We start from the raw sequence: 22211 nt of genomic DNA, 5'->3' as shown, positions 1-22211 counted from the left end.
TGCAGGCAATGGCAGTAAAAGTCCAGGTCACACACACTCTCCACATTCAGTGTTCGCTAAAAGATATTGAATCACAAGAGCTAGAGCTGCTTTTTGCTGCTGGAGACCTCTTGTTTCTGTTTGCTAAACTCACAGAGTGGAAAACAGCCACTTTGCACAATCTACGTTGCTTCATTTTCTCTCCATTTCATTTGGCATTTTATTGGCAAAGGCTGTAACAGTTATTTCAGTTTGGTAGGTGGCGTTGCTATGAAAACTCCAGGTCTTCTCATTTGATGATGAATATTCATGAATCAAGCAATCTGTACCAGGCAGACTTTGTTGCCCTTTCTTTCCCTTCCCTACTACCCAAGGAGTAGCTGTGCAGAATGTTATATCTGATGTGTAAATAACATTCTCTTTCATTTTAAAATGAAAACTGGACAATGTCTGTGCTTAAGCTGGAAGGTCCTTGTATTGAACTGAAGTATGGCACGCTTGCAGCCCAAGTATCAAGAACTCACATGAACAACTAGATGGATGGCAGGAAGTGGGAACAGTAATTGAGGAGTCAGATCTTTCCCTGGGACCTTCTGCCTCAACGTAGTCCAGAAACTAGCTTTTGAAAATGTGCTGTCTGGGGCAATTTACAAAAAAATCCCAAGATTTTTCCTCTAGGCTGTTCCTATGGCCATCTGAGCATCTTTGCAGCTTCCCGCCAACTAAACAGGCAGGGAAAGACCTAAATCACATCATTGACATTTGTTGTTCTTTTAGGAAGAACAGGAGCATTCATTCCAGAAGAGACACACTTGACCAATAAAAGCTGTCAGTGATATTATGCAGGTGATAACAGAAGTATTGTCCTGTGGTAAGTCACAAATGCAGGATGAACCCCACGATAGGTGAATGATGCTTGAGTATTCTTTGTGAAGTCTGTAAAATAACCTGTAAAATACCCAGCTGTATACAAAGCACCCAATAGATAGAATTCCCCATTTTGTGTTCAGAGTTGCTGTCACGAAGGGCAAGGGACCAACATCACTTTCTCTAGTATACCACACCATTTCGTAGGCTGGATTTGAGAGTTCAAATATATTCTACTTATAAAGGAGGAAGCATTCCACAGTACTGCATTTAAAAGAAATGTGGCACAGCAGTTTGCACCTCATGAAATGACACAACGCACTGTACATAATGTACTTGCATGTCAGTCTTGCAAAATTGTGCCTCTAGTATTCTCATAGAGGAACTTCACTCACCTACTGATAGCTGTACAAAACTCTGCTATGTGGATCAGAGGGCGCATGCCAGGACAGAGACACTGAAAAGTTTTTTATCAAAATAGTTATATTAAGATAGATCTGTATTAAACCTGAACTGTAATTAATCCTTTAATGCTGCCCCAATGTTCACCTAAACTGACCTTCATGGCCTTGGGAACAAAAGACACGTCCTGAGAGAACATTTGTCAGGAGGGACATGTTGAACAGCATGATGAAGTCCTTACCTCAGTTAAATACACTGAGACAAATTGAAGCTTATAAATACATCCAGTTTACCTGGTCAGCACAGCCCAGAGCAGTGGTCTTGGCTAGTATTCTTCCCATACAACTTTGTCAGAATCACTCGCCCTCCCTGAACTCTCAACTCCAACACATTTTGTACTTTGGACTGACCGCAGAGCAATCAGATCGACCATGTAGTGCTGGAAGATTTCGGAGTGTGTATGGGGGTGGGGTTTCCACAGGTTCTTCTTAGCTAAGAAAAGCTTACATTGCTGCCAACATCTACAGAGGCTGGCTCTGATGATCGATATGTGGCACCAAGGCATCTGTAAGTGCACATATGGATCACATCCGTGCAGGGAGGATCAAACTCATGGCTCTGTTTTCGCCTGCTAGAAGTACCTGGTTGACCTGGATGCCCTTCAGCTGAATCCCCTCAGGGACTGGGAACAAGAACCCTTTAAAAAGATTTCTTTTAGTTGCCATCCACAGCCTGGCCATCTTTTCTGTCTTCTCAGTATGGCTTGTTGCATCCAGAAAGTTTCAGCCTGTTCTCTGACTGTGGAATGATGCAAGCTGACTTGTCTCTTCATCTGGGCTAGCTGGGGCTTGAGCAAAGCACCAACCACTCTAAGGAAAGAGTAACCAATAGGCTTTTCTTTCTATTAAAAGTGATCTTTGATAACCTGTTTTATGGTTCTCTTGCTGCCTAGCCAAAAGTTTGAATAACTGCCACAGCAGTTACATAATTAAAACAGCTAATGACCCATTTGCCTATGTTTTTAAACATGAGCTCTCAGAAACAGTATTTCTATGAATACAGAGCTGCATCATCCTGATGGAGTACAAGATTTCACTTTGCATACTGAACTAGTTCACCCCCAAATTGTAGCACAAAAAGGAGAGAAGTCCCTGTGGTTTCAGCATGCCAGTACTGCTGAGAATGTTCACAAGAGAGCGTGCACCATACCGTATCGCTGAACGCCCTGGCAGTGGGTGGCATGGGCTGGAGCTCCTGCCTCAGCAGGAATGCCTTCACACACACTTCTATGCAGCTACACAGGTGGGTAACATTTTAGCATAGCAAGTGTCTTTTAGCTGAAGAAGCAGCTCTTACATGGCCTCCGGTGGATTCAGTAAATGATCAGTTGGATCAAAAATGTCCCATGTTCTTTAAGTCATTCATCCCCTTCAGATTTCTTTCATAGGAGAGAGCCAACAATCACTGGGCCATTTTTGCCATAGGCTTCCTCACAATGGTTCAGAGTTGCCCAAAGGGTCACAAATGAGCATCTTGCAACTCAAGAGCAAGGACCCAGCCGTACTCTGAGTTCCTTGCCCCCAGCAAGGATCCATTTCTCGGCCAGCTCCTCACCTTCTTTGCGCTCCCGTCAGCTTTCTTAGCTCTTCTTGCAAAACTAATACTAATGGGATCCCAGGAAAATATTTTGTGGCCAGGACCACAGCAAGCATGAGGAGAACAAGATGTGAGGACATAGTGAGAGCCATGTGAGACTTTTGTAGGCTACACCGTATGAGGCCCAGTGCCCACTCCCAGCTTTTTTCTTCCCAGTTCTACAAGGTCAGAATAAATATTCCACCCAGCACTTGCTATCTGGATACACAGTAGGGGACTGCTGAGGTACACCCAAAGCAGAGGCACTCAACAATTATTCCTTGGAGAGCAGCTAAAGAGGTGTATTTGAAGGCCTGGCCAGATGAGAGGAACAAATTGAAAGCAGGATAAGAATATGGGAATTCCCACAGCTGCAGTAGGTATAGAAAACCCATAGAAAGGCCTATAAACACCAGAGAAAGATAACAAAAGGTGAGGTAATATGTGCTTTAGCAAATGTGGCTTCAGTGACCATTTTCCTTCACCAGATTTGTGGCTTGTTTACCTCTAGTTCTTTCACTAAAATATATAATTGGCAGTTGAATTAAAAAAGACAAGAAAAGTGTATGCCACGGCAGAGCCTCAGGGTACTCCAGCCTGTGCACTAACAAGGTCAGGGAGCGTATTTATTGTACTATTCAACAGAGAAAATAGAGGGAAAACTACCCTACACCACACACCGCGCATTGGACGGGACGCAGTGCCTCCTGCCACATGCTTGCTCAGATGTGCACAGCCCAGCCGCTGCAGGCCTGCTTGGTCGCGGTCAGGAAAGAAGGGTGCGCTCGGACCCCCTCAAGAGCAGTTCCAGCTTCTAACTTAGACTTTTCTGAAAGAACCTTGAAAATGTTCGTGAAAGAAAGGATTTTTTTATCCTTTGTTGCCCTTTTTGGTGCTCTGCTCAGAACTGGGCAGCTGTCTCTGCTGATGGGATTGGGAGAACAAACGGCCCCCAGCGAGCACGGCTTCCCAGCCCCGTCCTGCAGAAAATGGCGAGGCCAGCAGCTGCCCTTGTGCAGCTGCAGGAGCTTCGCTCGCCCTCTGCCATACCAGCGTGCAAAGCCACCACAGCTGCGAGGAAGAGGCAGGAAACCTCAGCAACGGTGCTCTGTCCTTGCGGACCCTGAGCTTCGACCCACAGACACTGCCAAGGGCCGGCAAAGCCAGGGGAGACAACCCATGCCGTGCCGTACTCGGAACGGCACCCGGTGTGTATAGCCCAGTTGCCCAGCCCTGGCGCGGGGCCTGACCAGGTATTGCCCCGACAGAGTGTCTCCCCTTCGTCCCTGTCTCCCCTCACTGCTTCTGCCCTGTTTCCCCCTAGACAAAACCGCCGCTGGGGACAAACTCCCCTGCAGTTCTCGGACTGGAGTTGCTGGTGGAGTTTAAATCCAGGAAGAAGGATTCAAGGAAGGATTCAAGGAAGAAGGGTCAGATCAGAGCTCACTAACGCATTGCCACTGAGACAAAGGAGTGCATTTATTTTATTTTATTTTATTTTTCTGCAGAATCCTGCTGCACAGAAGTGCTGTGCTAATTTCCTTGGCCTACACAGAAGTCAGGCTGCTACAAGCTTATTTTGGCCTCTTGCCACTGCAGAGTGTGAAAGAGTGACTGAAACGAGCAGCATACAAGTCAAATGTGGGTAAACATGAAGCAGAGAGAAATCCTCGTTTGCATCACAGGCCGGTAGATGGACACTAGGAAAACACGCAAATCTTGAAATGAAATGTTGTATCTGAAAGGAAGAAGGTGCCTTGGGGCTGTGAGAATAGCTGACCTTCCCGGGCACACGGGCCCGGCAGACTCAGTCGAGGCAAAAGTCGGTGTGGTCGTTATGCATGTGAAATGATGCTCTTAGTGCTGAGAAAGCTGAAGACACTGGGGGGAGGACGGCTTGTGATTTTCTAATTCAGGCGATAAATACCCAGTAAGGAACTTATGAGTTTGATTTGAAAGAGACCACTATGGTGATGGGATGCTCCCTGGGCTTTCTTTGCCAAACAAATTTTAAATCAGAAATTCGGGTTGTTGTTTCTTTCTCTCCAACAATGGAGAAAGAAAGAGGGTTTTTTTTCCTTCATTTTCAGTCTCCCTCCAACCATGCTGTAGTGCAATCTACCTGTCTACGCTGCTGAATTTTCCGTTTTTAAGGACTGCCCACTCAAGACTAGTGCTGACTGGATGGGGCAAAATTATTTGTGCACTGTTTACTTGAATTTAAAGATCAGTTTTGCAGTACGATCTAGTCTGTAGTTTTGGGGCATATTTGTTTTCTGTGGACATCTGAGCCAAGATCTGCAAAAGAGATTTTCATATATTTTAAATGCGAATGCATGAATAAGAGAATTAATTCATGTACTGTCACCAAGTTCTGAGCTGAGTATTTGGCAAAGAATTGGCATTTGAACTTCATGTTGTGCTGCTGATTTGCATTCCTCTGTCCAGTCATGGAACAGGCATGCTCTACTAAAGTTAAATAATTAATATAAAGTACATTCCAAAAGTTCACGTAAAAAATTTACTATGAAGTATTCACAAACTGTTTTTACGATACAGAAATACCAGGTGGGAATCTCATGAATAAATCTAAATAATGAGAGCATTTGAAAGCTAACATTTACTTGGCAATATTTAAAAAAAAAAAAAAAGGAAGAAAAGAGTGAGAGACAGAGAGAAAATATGGCAAAAAGTGAAGAGCTGTGATTACTTGTTTTGGTGCAGTGAAAACAAGCGCCCCACGGCTCTGACTCGAGCCTTACACACACTATTGGAGATTGGCGTCTGCTCTGTGCACACGCATTCGTACACGTAGAGGCAGGCATCGCCGTTTCTCAACGCTCGTTAGTTCCCTGTGTCAGCAGCCAGCTCTCAGCAGATTCCCTGACAGCACCATGGAAAACGCCAGCTTCGAAGCGGCGGACCTCGCAGGACCTCGGCACCGGCTGCGAGCACCCTCCCTCCTCCGCAGGCCTGTGCTCTCCCTGGCCGACGCGCCTCCTCTCCTTGGCCCCGTCGTCCCCTCGACTGCTGCGACAAGGCCCGGCTGCCGCCCTGCCGCTGGCTGCCACGGGCTCGCTGGGCTACCTCTTCGCCAGGCCAGGGCAGGAGGCCTGGGAGGGAGAGCTGGCCCCGGCGGCCGCGCAGAGGGGGAGATCGACCACGGGAGAGAGGGAAACTTCTCTCAGGGAGGGACGAGCCTCCTCGGGGCAGGCAGAGAGGCATGCTGGCCTAAGCTAGAGCAGCGAGCAGTCCGGCACCACCCCTTAACCATGGACTCGGAGTTGTAAACCTGCCAGGGATGAGGGTGCCGAGCACTTCTGAAAGCCAGGCCCAGCCTTTCGGTTTCCGACACCGTCCTGGGTGGCCAGTGCTCTGCGTGCACTGACTGCTGCTGCCGCCATGGAGCGAACGGGCCCCAGGCTTCCCACAGCTCACAAGACTTAGAAATGTCTGCTGTGTTAGGACAATGTAGTTGCTGTTGAAAGAGAAATAATGTAAGAGTAGAGGACAGAGAAGAGCTCTGCCCAAGGCAGCATGAAAATAAGCAATAGCAGGTCTCTCTGATGAGTTTCTCCAGTGTGCCCTGCCCCTCTCAGGAGACACATCAAAGGGAGACGGGGAAATCAGTCCACGGCAGCGAGCCTGCTGGAGCCCGCTTGCTCAGCACAGGCAAAATTAATTAAGAGGGAGGGAGAAAAAGAGCCAATACGAGTCTGATTCTGTCAGGGAGCGCAGCACTGACAAACGGCAAACGCTAATTCAGGAGTTTTCCATCTCTCTCACGCATGCTAGTGCGAAAGAGGAGCACAATTCAGATTTGAAATAGACTAGATTTGGACATCTCTGACACATCGCGCGATGCCACATCTACCAGTGTTTTCTGGAAGCCTACAAAAACTAAAGGCAGCTCAAGAGAAAGTCAGCCCCTGTAATACAAGGTTTAAGGAAAACACATCAATGTGTCGGTTATTGCTGTTACAGACAACAAAGCAAAGGTGAGGTGTCACATACAACACGAGAAGCCACAAACAGGGACCTCTTACCCTGCTATCGGTGAGCGTCTCATCAGAACAAGACAAACATAACCAACAAACAATCCAGGAGAAATCAATTCAATTTTATCTGACATTAGAAGCACTAAGACTTATTAATACTGCTTTTCTGTGTACTGAACACTACAGGGTTGGACACATGAGACCCACACTAGCAGGAGGAAACAAAATATCAAATGGAAAACTCTTAAAATGTAGGATTTCCAGGCATTCAGGTGCTGTAGTAGGGACTCCCTGGCAATGCTCATAAATTAATTAGATTAAAGATGTAAAGCCATCACTCTGGTGGCATCGTTGCTCTACTGTTTTTTCTTGCTCATAATTCAAAAAGGAGATGAAGCATCTGAGCCCAGTTTGGGACTAATAATTTCTAAATAAAAGATAAATATGTCAAGGTTTCATAAATAGAAAGGAGAGCATAGAACTATAAATAAGCTTTAATATTTGTTTTATTGTAAAGTTTATCTGGTCGAGCTCCTGCCTTTTTACAGAATGCTCCTATTACTATTATACATCTGGGTGCATTAAAAAAATCCACTGGAAAAGAGACTTGCTTTATGTCCCAAAGAACTCCTGAACCACTCTCTGCAGCCCTGCGGCACAGCTCCACTGAGCCAACTGCCCCCGAACATTTAGCAAACAGCCATTGTGCTGCATCTGTTCTGAGCAGTTTTCTTGGACTACGCAACAGGTATGTTAACCTGTGTGTGTTGCCTTCTTTGTTTGGTTTTTTGTTTTCCTATTCATGGATATTACGACCATAGTCCTGAAATCTATACGATACAGTTAGTCTGAAGAGCTCTCATGACGCCTTCTAAACTCATGGCCAAAGATGCGCGAGAACAATATCCCAACAGCTGGCAGTCCTTGACTACCAAGCACAAAAAGGCGTTGCCTAAGAAACTGGTCCACTAGTGCTATGCTTTCTAGGGGCAGACAAATGACTATCAGGCTACCATCTGCCCAGTAGTTAAGCGAAGTAATGTCTGTTGCGTCTGAGTGTAAAAGGTGCTTTGTTCGAGTCAAATAGATTCATATATCAGCAAGATACATTAATAACTGATAACATATAAATATCCAGTGCATTTAATACTATCAAACTAATTAGGTGTTGGTTTGCCAGGAAGAAAGGCGAGGTTTAAAAATCCAAGATGACATGATTACCACTGAGTAAGACGTTCCTGCTTATCCTGAACACAGGCTAAAAGCATAGGTGACTGAGACAAGTCACCAGGCTGGAAGCCAAACTTATTTCATGCACTAAATTTGCAATGAAAATTCTAATGAAGCCATCTTGACAAGCTAAAACAAGTGCTGCTCTGGCCAGAGGTCTCCAGCTTACTCTGAGGTAGATTTGGAAGCATTAAGTTGCTGAAGGGTCACTCAGTGCATGCAGCACATGTTACTGCTAAAGCTAGCATTGCAAAAATGTCAAGACTGCCACAAAAACTTGGCTGTCTAGATGAAAAAAAAAAATAAAAAAATCACTTGCCACCCTTACTGTAATTGTACTGAAGTGCTTATTAAACACATGTACCTGCTCCACTCAGGCAGAGAAATTCTTCTATGAGCCTGCAAAACTGCATGTACTAACCTTTCATTCTGTGTGAGAGAGCTGGTGTTAAACAGGGTCAGAACTACACTTGCTCTGGGGAGAAGAAAGGCTCACTTTGAAGACAGGCTGGCTACCCTGTTTTTCTTCCTACACCACAGCTCTCAGATTGCAGCTAGAACTTGAAGGGAGTTGTTCCCACAAGCTCTCCAGCCCAATGTCTCCACCCGAGAGGCTTGAGTAAATAGCAGAAGCTCTGGATATGAATCAGATGGAAAAGATTCAGCCCTCTCTGCTAGGTCTGAGTTCAAAGGCATCCATGGCTGAACAGCTAAATCAAGATCACTATCTGCATCTGAGGGCAGAATGGAGCGTTCAGTAATAATCAACTGCTCACCCTTACATGCTCATTTCTAGATGTAGTGTAGCAGGTTGTAAGTGGAATCCAGCTGAAGAAGTCCACGTAGCATTGTACATAACGCTGAAAGATGAGGGGAAGTCTGTTTTAGGAGACCTTCTTTCCTCCGTTTCCTTTCCGTTCTTCTTCAACTGGCTCCAGCTGAAATCTTAGACCTGACCTCTCAGTTTCCATGCTCAGCCTCGCTGCCAGAGGAAGACCACAGATGCCGCAGAAGGTATCACAGAGCAGAGAGCTCAGCCTACAGCACTCAGGTCCACGACAGACCTCCTCCTCCTTGTACGTGCTAAGACCCAGGGCAGCCTGTCATCACAAACAGTGTGCATGATCCATATGCACGCACCAGACCTCAGTTTTGTTACGTGACACTGTGCTCCAACACACAGGTTACATCTACGCAGCTATTGGCACCTGCGCAGGTACACTCAAGTAAATTCAAGTAAATGTACCCGCGCTGCAGCTACATCTCGCTGCACTGGATGGAAAGCAAGTCGTGCCATCATGAGCTTATGTATAAATGGCCAGAAGTCAGGGACAAAGAGGATGCACAAAGGGAAAGATGTGTCCACAGACACCACCACAGACAGTGCCACCGCTGGGTTGAGAACACAGGTGCCTCTGAAGACCTACTGTTCAGTGACAAATCTGTTCACCTGTGCCATTTCTGCAGGTCATAGCAGCCACGTCTGTGTTCCCTTGTGTATGCAGGCACAGTCCTAACTCCTCACCAGCAAGGGTACCCCACTTGTGAGCTGGTGCTGGAATACAGCCGGAGCCCACAGCTAGGGTGTGCCTGTACCTCCCTCTGTGAAGTTGCCTGGTTTATTATCTGTAGAACAGCGCACCTGGGAAGATGAGCCAAATAAGTACTAGATATAATCAGATACTTTCTGTCTTCAGGTGCCACCCATGTGCACACCTTCCCTAAAAGCTGTGGAGTGAACCTGCTAACGATTCTATTAATAACGAGCAGTAGAAGTAGGTGAACTGGATGAACTTGTGTGAAAGCAAAACCCCAGAGGTAGATCAGTTGCTCTGTTCAAAGCAAACAGATAACTATCCCAGGCTGCAGGCAACTCTCCCCCTTTCCCACCTCCTCCTTTGGGACATCTCCAGGCATGTCCAGGGTGGTGCAGCCTGGCAAACAGACATTTAATCAGTGATTTATACATTTAAAAAAAAGAATCACAAAGCCACCAATGACCCTGGGAAATGCTGAGTGCCAGAACATCCTCTGAGGACTCTCCTTCGTATTCACCTTCACCGTACGGGACACTGTTAATGCACAAAAGTAAAACTGTTTGTTCCTCAGGGGGTTATGTCACCCTGTTTTTCACCTGCTGTCTGAAGTCCCAATCTACCTGCAGTATCACAGCCAGCTGACTGCCACATCACACAGAGGGGACTGGCTTCAACTGAGAGTAAGAGCAGCAATGCCTAAGATACACACAGCCTACTTGCAGGCAATGCTAGTCATTGATTGCAAGAGAAGATCACGCTGCAGAGCGTCCACCATTCCCCGGGGCCCTTTCACTTCTGATGCAAAGCCTGAGTTTCGTGTCAGTGCGGTGAAGAGCAAGGGACAGACTCTGGAGTGTAGGTTTGTTAGTTGGTGACTGTGCCATTCCCAGGCAGCTCTTGTTGAGATCAAACAACGTACAACCACACACAAGCTGGCAGTCAGAATAATGGCAGATGGGAGGCTCTCAGACAGACATTTCTGTACCCTTGACAGCAATTCAAATCCGCTGCCTTGGGGATTATGATTGTCAAGGAGCCACAGGCTTAGCATTGGTGTGATGAGTACAGCACTGCCAGAGAGATGGCTTCAGGACCACAAGGACCGAGGAAGGACAGTCTCCTCAGCAAGATTTCAGGTAGTCTGAGCTACTGGTATGCTTCTGAGATGCATACAGTTTGCCTGCCTCTCCTCCCTTCTTCAGATCTCAGGACAGGACTCAAAGACACGGGCAGGGCTGCCTGACAGAAGTGTGGCATAACCTCTAGTACTGCAAGGAATGATTATGATGAGGTACCTGATCTGAAATACACTTGCACAAAGACCCTGCAAACAGCCTCTTCTGCAACAACAAATTCAAGCGCTTGAAACCTAGTAGAAACAACAGGCTTTTTTGTTGTCCTCTGGTATTTAGAATGCCTTTCTGCAGCTTTTTGCTTGGCTGCATAAATCCAACACAAAGTGCAAAGTTCTGTAATATCCTAGAATTTTATCGAAAGGACCAGTTCATTGACAGGAGCTGGTCAAACATAATACTGGGAACATGTCATAACATGAGAAAAGGTTTCAGAGCCAGCTGACATTTAGTCCTTGCTGAACATAAACAAGGATTCCCATTCTTCCCTCTCATCTAGAACAGATTAAGGACTCCTTATAGCTTTTTTCTGAAGTCCTCATGAAATGCAGATGCTACACCAGGGTCTCTCACTGAGATTCTTATGTCAAACATGTTTAAAAAGGACAAATATTATACATGGCATATATAAAGTAATTTAATAACATGGCTTTGTTAATAATGTCAGTGACAATAACCCCTTCAAGATTATAAGAATATTTTTCTTTCCAAGCAGGAGAAAAAAGAACCTGCTGCAATACTGGATGTTGAGGCCAGGGCATTGAAATGGAAAGGATAAATGATGCATCATCAGAGATACTGTTCTACTGAAAGGCATTTTCATTCTCCAAATGGAACTTTGGATTAAAATTCCAGATTCACCTGGTAATAAATCATGTTGTTTAAAGACAAATATTACACCTTTTGCAAACTCTGAAGGGAAAGGAAGTAAGGCTGGACAGGCAGACCCCTACTGAGTGCTGCTCTGGCTCTGTGCCATTTGCTGACTGACAGCTGATAATTATCTTTGATTTAATGTCACTTAATGTTCTTCCTCCTCCCCTCCCCACACTCTCTCTCCCCACCTTGGTTATTCTCCTCCTATATTGACATATATTAGGAAAAGGAGGGTCTTGGAAGAAAAGGCAAAAAGGAATATGCTGCTTCAGTAAGCTACAGAGAAAAATGTCAATTTTATTTATTCCTTCAAAATGTTAAACAATCTGCCAGCTAAGAAACCTATAATTAAAGCTTTAAACTTCAGAGAAGAATGCAAAACATGGGTAAAATGACTAGCCTTAGATATAAATGAATTGACATAGCTTTTTTTTTTCACCTGCAGAGCAGCGGCACTGATCATTCCTAAAGATATGTTCTGGAATCAAGAAAATCAAGGCTTTTCTTCATTTTCGGTATAAGGAACGTCATGTATTTATTTATGTAATTGCCTTGAAAAAGTACTGAAGCTTCCAGAAGAAGGAGAGGCAATGAGGAAGGCAAAGGGTTTTCCTATTATTTTCTCAGAGTGCGGCGTACACTTTTTCCCCTTCTTCTCAGGAGTTCAGGTCTCTCCATGTTTCCTCTAATGAGAGGTGCGTTTATAAGTTAACATTCCTTATGCTTAAAATCAAGAAAAGCCTCAGGTCTATCTGCTTCCTGTCTGACTCATGGAACCAACGGAAAGCAACCACCAGGTCACCGACTGTTTAACTTGGCATCTGACAGGGTCTCCAAGACTCCAGATGCCCCAGTCTCTCTCTACAGATGTGACAGTCACTTAGCAGACTAACTTTTGCCCTGATTTTTTTTTTTTTTTTTTTTTTTTACATTTTGGCTTGTGTTTCAGAAAATGCTGTGTCTCATACCAAACAGTCCAATTAGCTGGTTTGGAGATTGTAAAATAATTTTGAGGTATTACACATTCGTAATTGCAGTAGAGTCTCTGGAGGGAAAAAACCCCATCACTCTAATTTACTGAATTTTCAGTATGCAGATGGATTCTGGCCAAAAAGGATCCCACAGCAAATCCAGCTGGGGTCTCAGAGGGAGGTTTTTTATTTTGTATAGTTCTCTATGTGAAATAAGAGAGCGTTCATTTCAGATTAATGTCCATATGACAGAGTCTTTTAGATTCTGGAGTTTTCTGCCTGTCATTATGGGTAAAAATTTCAACAGCTTTTAAAACAGTTAGCAGCCTAAAGCCTGTTTCAAGAGGGATTTTGCAGTCAACAGCAAGAATTTTTGAAAGCATCTGTGCAAGGTAAAGGTCCAGTTGCCATTGCCGTTCAGCGGGGCTTTGGGTGCTCTGCCACTTAGCTGGCTTCCCAGCTATTATCCAGAGTCATGGATAATAAGTAATGAAAAATCTTAAACGAATGCAATAAATATTATTATTGCTGTTTAGTACATACATATAGGGGTAACCAGAGAGAAGAGAGCAAAATTCATAGAAATGTAGCTTAAGAATAAGTTCCTTTGCTTTGGGAACTCTCAGACAACACAAAGAAAATTAAGGTAAAACCAGAGCTGTATTTCCTCTGTGAAAAAGGGACAGATTAAGGTACCATTCAGAGTATTTATATACTATTAAGTGCATTAGGAAAGGAAGGCAGGAGAGACCAGCATAAACCCATGTAGAGGGATCCCTTAACACTGCAGTAAAGCAAACTGGAATTTGATTTCTCCCTTGGTACGCAAACCTTCTTCTCCTTCCTTTCCCAGTCTCCTACCCTTAACTAACAGCAGTTTCACCTGGGGAAATGTTTGCGTTACTGCGATGAAGATGCTGAGCTCTCGCCCTGTGAGGTGACACTCAATAAGGTTGAGCAGCCTCAGTCCTCCCATACCCCTCTTACGGTACAGCTGGCAACAGCACTCACAGTGCTTTCTCCACCGATACCAAGCTCTTCAAAACAGGGTTTCTGCTCAGTACAGGCTTTAGCATTCCCCTCTTCTGTTAGGAAATGATAGCGTCTCACTCCGTTATCAGGGTTTTCCTGATCTCACCATTACACCACAACTCTGTCTTCCTGTGCCAAAGCCCACGTGGTGACATGGTGCCGTCCTATGGCCCACTTATCTCTCACGCTATTCCAAAAAGTATCCAGAAAAAATATTTTCTTGTGTCCGTGCACCAAAAAAAGTGGAAGGCATGCCTGATTCTTCCTTTGCATGAGGATATGTATTCACTGATGGCGTCTTTTATAAACACATCATGTATTCCACCTAAAGGTGCTGTGTGCTCCGAAAAAGCCAAATATATTAGCATTCTTCAACCATAACTTTTGAAGTCGGCATTTGACTATTTTTGCATTTCTTCCAGGTTGTAGTTAGAGAACTCCTAATTCTATGGGGAAAGCAAAGACTATAAAATGCCAGAGCTCCACTCTGCTGAAATAACATTAGCGAAATATCAAGTCCTTTATGATGTCATGAGGGATTCCTTAATGTGACTATAGCCTCCTAATGACATCATAAAAAACAACTGCAACATCAGAAAACAGCCAAGGGTCATCAATCAGCTCATCCTCTCTCCTACTCACCAGGGGCAGCAGCCCAACTTGCTCCTATCTGCTTTTTATGAGCAGTGCTGTCCGCTGAATAGCACACAGAGAAGAGACTAATAATCATACAAATATGAGGGAGAGCGGTCAATCATCACCTGAAATGTTCAGTACACCTGAGGGAAATTTGGGTGCTGTAGCCTGAAGAGTCTGCAAGTTTAGCATGTATAAGAGACGACATTACTCCCTTAGAGGTGACCCGGCGCTCTCTGGGCAACAGGCAACACCAGTTAGCAATTCAATCATTTTTAGAATGTGGGGAGAATGGGACTAAAAAATTAATTCTTTGGTTGCTCTCTTTGTCCTCTAGCCATGAGCAGAAGCTTTTTCCATGTTGCCCAGATACCCATCCGCATGTCCCACATGTACAAAGACCACACTGAAAGGCGGCTTTGCATCCTCAAACTGAAATGGGTGATAGTCTCAACGAGATGCAGTGACTGCCAAATCCTCTGGCAAGAATGGAAACAGCCTCCTCCACAGCTGAAAATGCAATGCCTCAGAGTTAAAACCTCATTATACTCCCTTAGGAACGTGGAAGTTTTCCAGGGTTGGGGACATCTCGAGGAGTTTCGCAGACTCTCAGAAAATAAATAAATAAAGTGAGAGATACCGTGGTCTCTAGGTGTTCCACAGTCACTCTTGGAAGGTGTTTAAAATGGAGCTTCTGCCAGCATAGTGCTGACCAAAGAAAAGGGCTTTTCTTGCTAGCTAAGAAGGGAAAGGATCTGGTTCCTCACCTTGTTCCTCACAAATGCTTACGCAGTGTGCTCCCGAGTGGGTAGGCTGTGGTCAGGGCACCCTTCAGTGCGCTGTAGAAAATCCTACTTAGGCATCCTCAAGCATGACTACTGTTAAGAAATTGTAACTTTTACAGGCATGGATCCTAAGAGGTAACCAAGAATGGGGGCACACTGTGCTAAGCACTGAACAAACAGAGCAACAGAGAGCACTACCTGATTAGACAGAAGACCTTCTATGGCTGGGAAAAGGGGTAAAATAACCCAGCAGAACAGACAAGCTGATGGAAACAAAGAGTATATCATTGCCATAATTTAAGTAAAGGAGAAAATTCAGTATGACATAAATAAATAGGAAGGGTAGGACAGGACAGGACAACCAAGAAGGGGCAGAGGTGCACAAGTGGAATGAAACTGAAGAGGTGTGCAAGGGAAGGAGGAAGAGGAGTGACACAAAACTAAACGGCACAAGGTAGTAACAGTCCAATGTGTAGAAAATCTTTGAGATGACTACAAGTCCTGCCTTGGCTTATGGTCTGGAGCCCCTGACCTAGCTCTGCTCTCAAGTTTTACAACAGGACCAAGCAGGCAGGAGGGGAACTGGTCCTCTGTATGTGCATGTGCAACCTGGTTAGACATCTCCCCAGCTTCGTCTATCAGGGATACACGGCACGGGCTCCTTCACACGCAAGAGTTTCCCTCTCCTATACAGACTCCTGAGTCTTGTTCTCCAATAAAAAGCAGCATTGCAACTGCCCAGAACAGTCCTGTTCAATTCCCCCATACGTTACCCACAAGGGGAAAGTAAGACTTTCAGCTGGATTACCCTGTGTTCCTAGTTGGGTTAAGAAAAAATGGTCAGGAAGCTTTTCATACTCTAAATACAATATACTCGGATGGTAACTACGCCCTATAGGAGTGTTCCTGAACTATTAACCAGGATTACCCACTACTGTAGCACACCCTGTATTGCAGACTTCTCTCCTGTAATCTCCTAGGCAATCTATGAGATAGAAATAGATTCTAAGCCACCAGAACATGGCTGATTTACTTCCCTTTCCAGCATTGCCAAAGATTCAAATGTTTCACAAAGAGTTTGGCATTACGATCCCCAAATTTGCTAACAACTACTGTGTTAAATTTTCAATTCAGCTAGCTCAGCCCCTTGGGCAACATTTTAGGGTATTATTTCCTGCCTTGTTTAGGACCACACTGATGGTTTTCAACACCTCTGTCTGAAGTAACTCTGGATGAATTCTTTTCATGGCATTTGTAAATTAGCAATACTTTACTGTTAGGATTATCTTCATGTGAGAGAGAAAGCAGTCAACTAGCAAAAGCAGAGAAGTGCCTTCCTGCTTCATATGGGGCACAAAAGACATTATACAGACTTCCTTGGTTAAAAGCAGTATGCTACTTCACATTCCATGCAGTCATGACTATATCAAATAGTACTTTATCACTTCCATTCCCAAATCATCAGAATAATTTAAAAAAAATATCTGCATGCTTATTCTAGTCAAAACTATATAGCACAAACTGACATCGACTCAGAGGGCACTCTGCTGTTCAGAGCATATTCGAGCTACTCTGTGTCTGCTGTAAGAGCATTCTGCAGTTCTCCTGTAAAACATCTTGCAAGGAGAAAGATTCTGTGATGGGATGATGCAGGTTAATGTATGCACAGGATGAGACTGTTTCAGAATGTGCACTCATCTGCCTGATCCTGTACCACCATGATGCGAGCTGGACCGACCCTCAGAATTCTAAAGTATAAGCTAGTGAAAAATCAACTGCTTCTCATGTTGTTGTCTAACCCCCATAGTCTCCAGATTCTCTGCCCATTAGACCTTGCTTTTTATTTTCTAATATTTGGCAGCTGCTCATACTGATACCCAGAATGAACTTTTTTCTTTTCTGAAATATGTAGCTGCTATTGCAAGAAAAAGCCATGGAGCAGAACAGGTTTCAGAATGGAAAACCAAAATGATATGCAACTATGTGAAACAGTTAACCACCTTGGCAGTACTAGTAACAGAGAACACCTGACTCAGAAGTCATGAAAACTTTCCTTCATCAATCCCCACATTTGGAGGTATCGGGAAGAGGAATTTGTTACAGCTCTAAAATTAACTGAAACTGCAAGTTGTCTCTTGGCTTAACAGTGAAAATGCACTTCAGCTCTCTATGACTCTGAACCCTTTCAAGGCCATGCAGGGTAGAACCATCACCAGCTTTGTGTTTTACCAGCTCCTCTAAGCAGCTGCAGGGAGAAATCTATTTTCATATATGATTTCTGCTTTGAAGGTTGAGTTTTGACTTTACTTCAGGGTTCCAGTGTCTCAAATCAGCCTATGGAGAAGCACACAGCACCCTTCTGCCCACCTTTCCACATCCTTCAGTAGGTGCAGACATGATCTTAGGAGCAGACAACAAGGCAACAGCTCGAAGACTGGCCGCTCGGGGGCCAAGTCAATTAAATCAATAGAAATGAAAGTCATCTAATTACCGGGTGAGGGAGCAGCAACCCCACTACCTTTTCCTGAGGCTTAGAAGTCTCAGTTGCTCCGAGAGGCTTGTATCAGCTTCCGTGCTCCTTGTAGTGCTCTGCTGGCTACCATCCCATGAGTCCCTGTCCATGCCGACTGCCCACCCTCAGCGCATGCTGGGCCAGTCAGTTCTGTTTACCCATTAGCTAACAGATATTAGACCACCCTCCCCTTTTGTTTCACAACATGAGGTAAAGACAAGTTGTGTATTTTTTAAACACTGTTGAGGAGGCTGGAGGGAGCAGAGGTGTGCAGACTGGGACAGTGACAAGGGCAGTGGCTTGGCTGATGCATGTTCACACTCTCAGAGCAGAGTGATTCCTGAAAACTGCAGTTCAAGTCCAAATCATGCTTAGAGCATCCACCTGAGGGCAGCTGCTGTGACTTGCAGCTATACCCTGCTCAGGATGCCCCAGTGGCATTTCCTGCAGCGGGCAGTAGACCACGCTGCCTGCGTCCGTTTTTTCAGCCCAAGCAAATTCTCTGGTCAGAGGGTCCCCAGTGTGTGTCTCCAGAGAAAGTGGTCTCCATGGAGCCAGCTGAACATGGGCTAACCACTCACTAGCCAAGTCCAAGGCACTGGCTGATCCCTGACTATAAATTTTGTCACTTTATTTTTTCATGCCTTGCCGTTAGCATCCTCTTCGTTTCAGTCTTGTAGGACCAATGCAGCTGCCAACTCACAAAGCCTGATGAGGTCAAATCCTTTCAGTACTGCTGCTGCACAAACTCTCTTCCTCAGGGTTTCTTTCAGTTTCTCTTTCTTTTGTTCCAAACAGCAGTCCTATGCAGAATGGTGCTCTCAGTTCATTAATTTCAGGACACCAGAGCCCAAGCAGATCACTTACAAGTCAGCAGGAAATACAGAGAAAAGGAGGAGGCAGTGCTGCTGGCATTTTGGATAAACAAGACATTCAATAATTTTAATCTCAGTCTAACTCTACTATTTCCAGATTATATAATCCCGACTCTTGAAAGAGGGTTATTTGAGCAGACTGTCACATTAAATAAACACATTTGCCGCGTATGTTAATTGCAGTAGAAAGCTGTTAAGCAAATAAGCTTGTTGCACCAAAATGTTATTCTTTTAGCAGGTCTGTGCCTTTCATGGATCTCCAATTCACAAGCCATGCTCTTTCAGAATGCACATTTCAGTTTAAGGCAAAGAAATGTGTTCACTGAACTGATCAATTTTTTTATCATGTCGACTTTTGGTTAAATTTTAAGGCATGCTATGCCACAGCAGTAAATTCTTTTAAGCAGCTTTATTTCTACAGCAAGATTTCAATGGAAAGATTTGAAACTATATGTGAAGAAGGGCTAATAAAAAATATATTTTCTTAACAGATATTAGCATTAACAAATCCTGCAGCATACTACTCGACACTCCACTCCAATATTACCCATTTACTAAGATCCTTTAATCACTTACTTCAGAGTCTATAGTCTGTGGAAAAGCACCTGTGTCACAATCTAAGCACTGATCATATTAATTGTTACTATTTCTTACATAACAAAATCCCCTTAGCTGCATGTTATTCCTTAAAAAATATCTGGGTTTTTGATCATGTATTTCTGATTCAGTGAAAAGGGGAGTATATATTATACACAGGGAGGGAATACTGGTATCATGGTGCTTCTAAATTTACAGATTTTAGTTTCTTTAGGCAAGTGAAGGAGGCTGAAATGAAGGAGAAGCCTACGCAAACCAGAGCGCACACAATCTTCTGACAATCCCCGAGTCTGCATCTTTCTTTTGTGAAATCTAGGAACAGCTGGCTCATTTCACAGGCAAGGTAGGAGCATCAGTGGTGGAAACAGAGAGCAGATTGGAAATGGACGGGTTCTGAAACGGTCATCGGCCTCTCTTCCTTCAAGGGGTAGGGAATATCAGCTTTTCATGGTCAAACCTAAACGCTAATTAACAATTCAAGGCATACATTTCCAAGCCAAGAGCCATTCTGGGGTGGCTGATGGCAGTTTTCAAAGGGAAAAGGAAGTGCCTTTAATAAGCTCTGATTTTTGAAAAGACAAATCTGATCTTTGTATGCCTAAATTTGCACATTCAAACTCATGGCCAAATTTTAAAAATAAATAAGAAGTGTGTCCAAACACATGTTCCTGGGATTCTTCGTGGGATCAGAAAAAAAATTCAGAGGTGTATGCATGTGCGCCATGCATCCAGACACGTAAGAAATTACATGGCATTCTTACCTGTAATAGGTGCCAAAGCATTCTCAATCCATATTCACCAAAGTTTTGTTCCATCTGTCACCCCAGCAAAATTCTCTTAATTCTGTTTTTGGTAAACTTATGCATCCATGTCATTTCACTTGCTTATCAGGATCTCAGTCACACTTGTGCAGTGCTGTCAACCATATCCTGAAGGCACAGGAGTGCTTGAGGTATTCCTGCAATTAGAGGGAAAAAAATAATCTACTGGTGATGCATAAAATCTCAAATTTAATTCAGTCTCTCAGAGAGTAACCAGGAAGACCATTCTGACAACAGTAACCACTCCGCTAATGTCAGCAGACCTGACTCAGGGAGAAGATGAGCTAAGTGAGGCCAGGTCAAATTCACATAATTACTTTTCAGAGCAGAAACACATTTCAAAAAGCATATGCAAGCAGTTTTAATTTCTCCTTTTGACCATTTCCATGTATTAGCAATGTACATTTGCACTCCATGTAAAGTCAAGATAAACTGAATATAAAGAAACTACCCAAAGCAATCTCCTTTCACAAGCAACCTGAAGGAAAATGTTTCCTTAAAGTGCCTCTAAATGAGCAACATTGAGAAAATAAAGAACATTATGATCTGCAAAAGCTGTGTGCTTGCTAGCCATATACTGCTTAAGCACAGCATTCATAAAAGGGAAGCATAAAAAAAACCCAAACAGCTTTAGGGAGTGCTGGAGCCAACATAGAGGGAATAAAAACGGACTAAACTTGCAGGTGAGGAAAACAGAGACTCAGGAAGGTACATGAGTTTCAGAAATTCATCAAGGCGTCTTAGCAGGACAGCACTGTGTAGGCGACCGGTATGATATCAGCCAAAGCATGAAATGAACTAAGACTCAGTTCTGTCAAGTGAGTCTCTCTGTAGCTGATCTTATCTTAGCTAGAAGTTTTCCTCTTACATAAAACTTGGCAAACTAGACGGCTAATCCCACTAACATACCATGAGAAAGACTGGGAGATTGTTATCCATGATGAGCACTATCTACCTCGGGCTATAGAGCTTCATCTAAGTTCATCTTCTCACAACTCTAAGTCTGGCCTTTGCATCAAAACCATGGGTCAGTTATGCTCCTCTGGCATCTTGCGGTATAACCTCAAGCAACCAGGTCAAACTTCAGAGTTGGTCCTGCTTTGAGTGGGGGGGGGTTAAACCAAATGCATCTAGAGGTCTCTTCCAAAATGAATTAACCTGGTTTTCCATGATTCCAAGGTGGTTGAACACAGATGTTGCAGAAAAAAGGATGGACCAATTTGTGACGCTAGGTTGCTCCTTGCTCAAGGGGCAGTTTCCTCATGAACCGAGCTAGTTATTAACTTATATCCAAAGGAGATTTGATCACTAATAAAATTTAATAATTTAACTGATGCAATTACATGTGCAACTAACAGCTGATCTCTTTAGAATCCAATAGTATACTGTTCCAATAGTAGACTATCTTCTCCGTATAGTTCCATAGCCATGGTCCCATTCAGCATCAAGCTACTAGGATTTAATTGCAAAACCCTCTTAGTCTGCCTCAAGCAACATGCTCAGAAACACGCTAAAGCCCTGTCCTGCACTGCCAACCACAGCACTGGCAAGGTACCGTCTTCATATGGAGCACCACTGTCTGCTTCTCAGCCAAAGGGACATAACCTCTTACAGGTCACTAACTATGCATCCAGGAAGCTGAGGGAGACAAGTGAAGCCAGGTTCCTTGTAAACTGGTTGGCAGATTCCCGTTTCAGAACAAATGCTATCTGCATTTTACCTTGGAACACCAAACCAGGTTGCAGGGACCTCTAGTTCAGTTAGGAAAGGATTTGCTGTAATGAGGGATGCCTGAGAACTAAGCTTCATTATTTGTTAGGTTTGGTAAGATTTGTGGGGATGTCTCCCTGGCCACCTTTCTCTCAGTCTTTCTTCAGCTGTGTTGAACATTGTTTCAAATGCATAATTTAAAAATGAAAAATGCCAGGCAAGCTCCATTAAATAGTCTTCAGAAAGTTTTCCAACCCTTCCCACCTCTACCTTATCCTGTATTTTTAACTCCACATAGAACTCGCTGTCAAATGCCTGGTGGGACTCTGCTCAATACTGTGTAGAGAGCCTGGCTAGTTACATTTCTATGTAAACCCTATCATTTCACACAACAGTTCCCAGGAAATTGGGTTTTTGAGGTCATTCTTACACTATTTTCATTCCATACGTAAAACTCAAGTTAATTATATCTAGGTCTGTGGCTCTTGTCTTAACAAGGCCCAGTGACTCAGATCTTGGCTGGATGGTGCTTGAATTTTTGCTCGTGCTCCAGACCCCAGATAAATACGTGTAGCTAGTAGAGCAGACTGTACAAAGTGCTGAGTGAACTCACG

General features: G+C 44.1%; 1 long non-coding RNA gene across 1 annotated transcript in view; it reads right to left on the bottom strand.

The window, feature by feature from the left end:
• Positions 1–22211, bottom strand: part of LOC142604819 (uncharacterized) — a 79659-nt gene that overhangs the window by 32890 nt on the left and 24558 nt on the right. Inside the window, exon 3 of the long non-coding RNA XR_012838656.1 lies at positions 19828–20024. This is a non-coding gene — a long non-coding RNA (uncharacterized LOC142604819). The remainder of the gene's footprint in view (positions 1–19827; positions 20025–22211) is intronic.

The sequence above is a fragment of the Balearica regulorum genome, chromosome 22 (assembly GCF_011004875.1).
Source record: "Balearica regulorum gibbericeps isolate bBalReg1 chromosome 22, bBalReg1.pri, whole genome shotgun sequence".
Taxonomy (NCBI): domain Eukaryota; kingdom Metazoa; phylum Chordata; class Aves; order Gruiformes; family Gruidae; genus Balearica; species Balearica regulorum.
The sequence above is the reverse complement of the archived record's forward strand: the minus strand, read 5'-3'. Positions and strand labels throughout refer to the sequence as shown.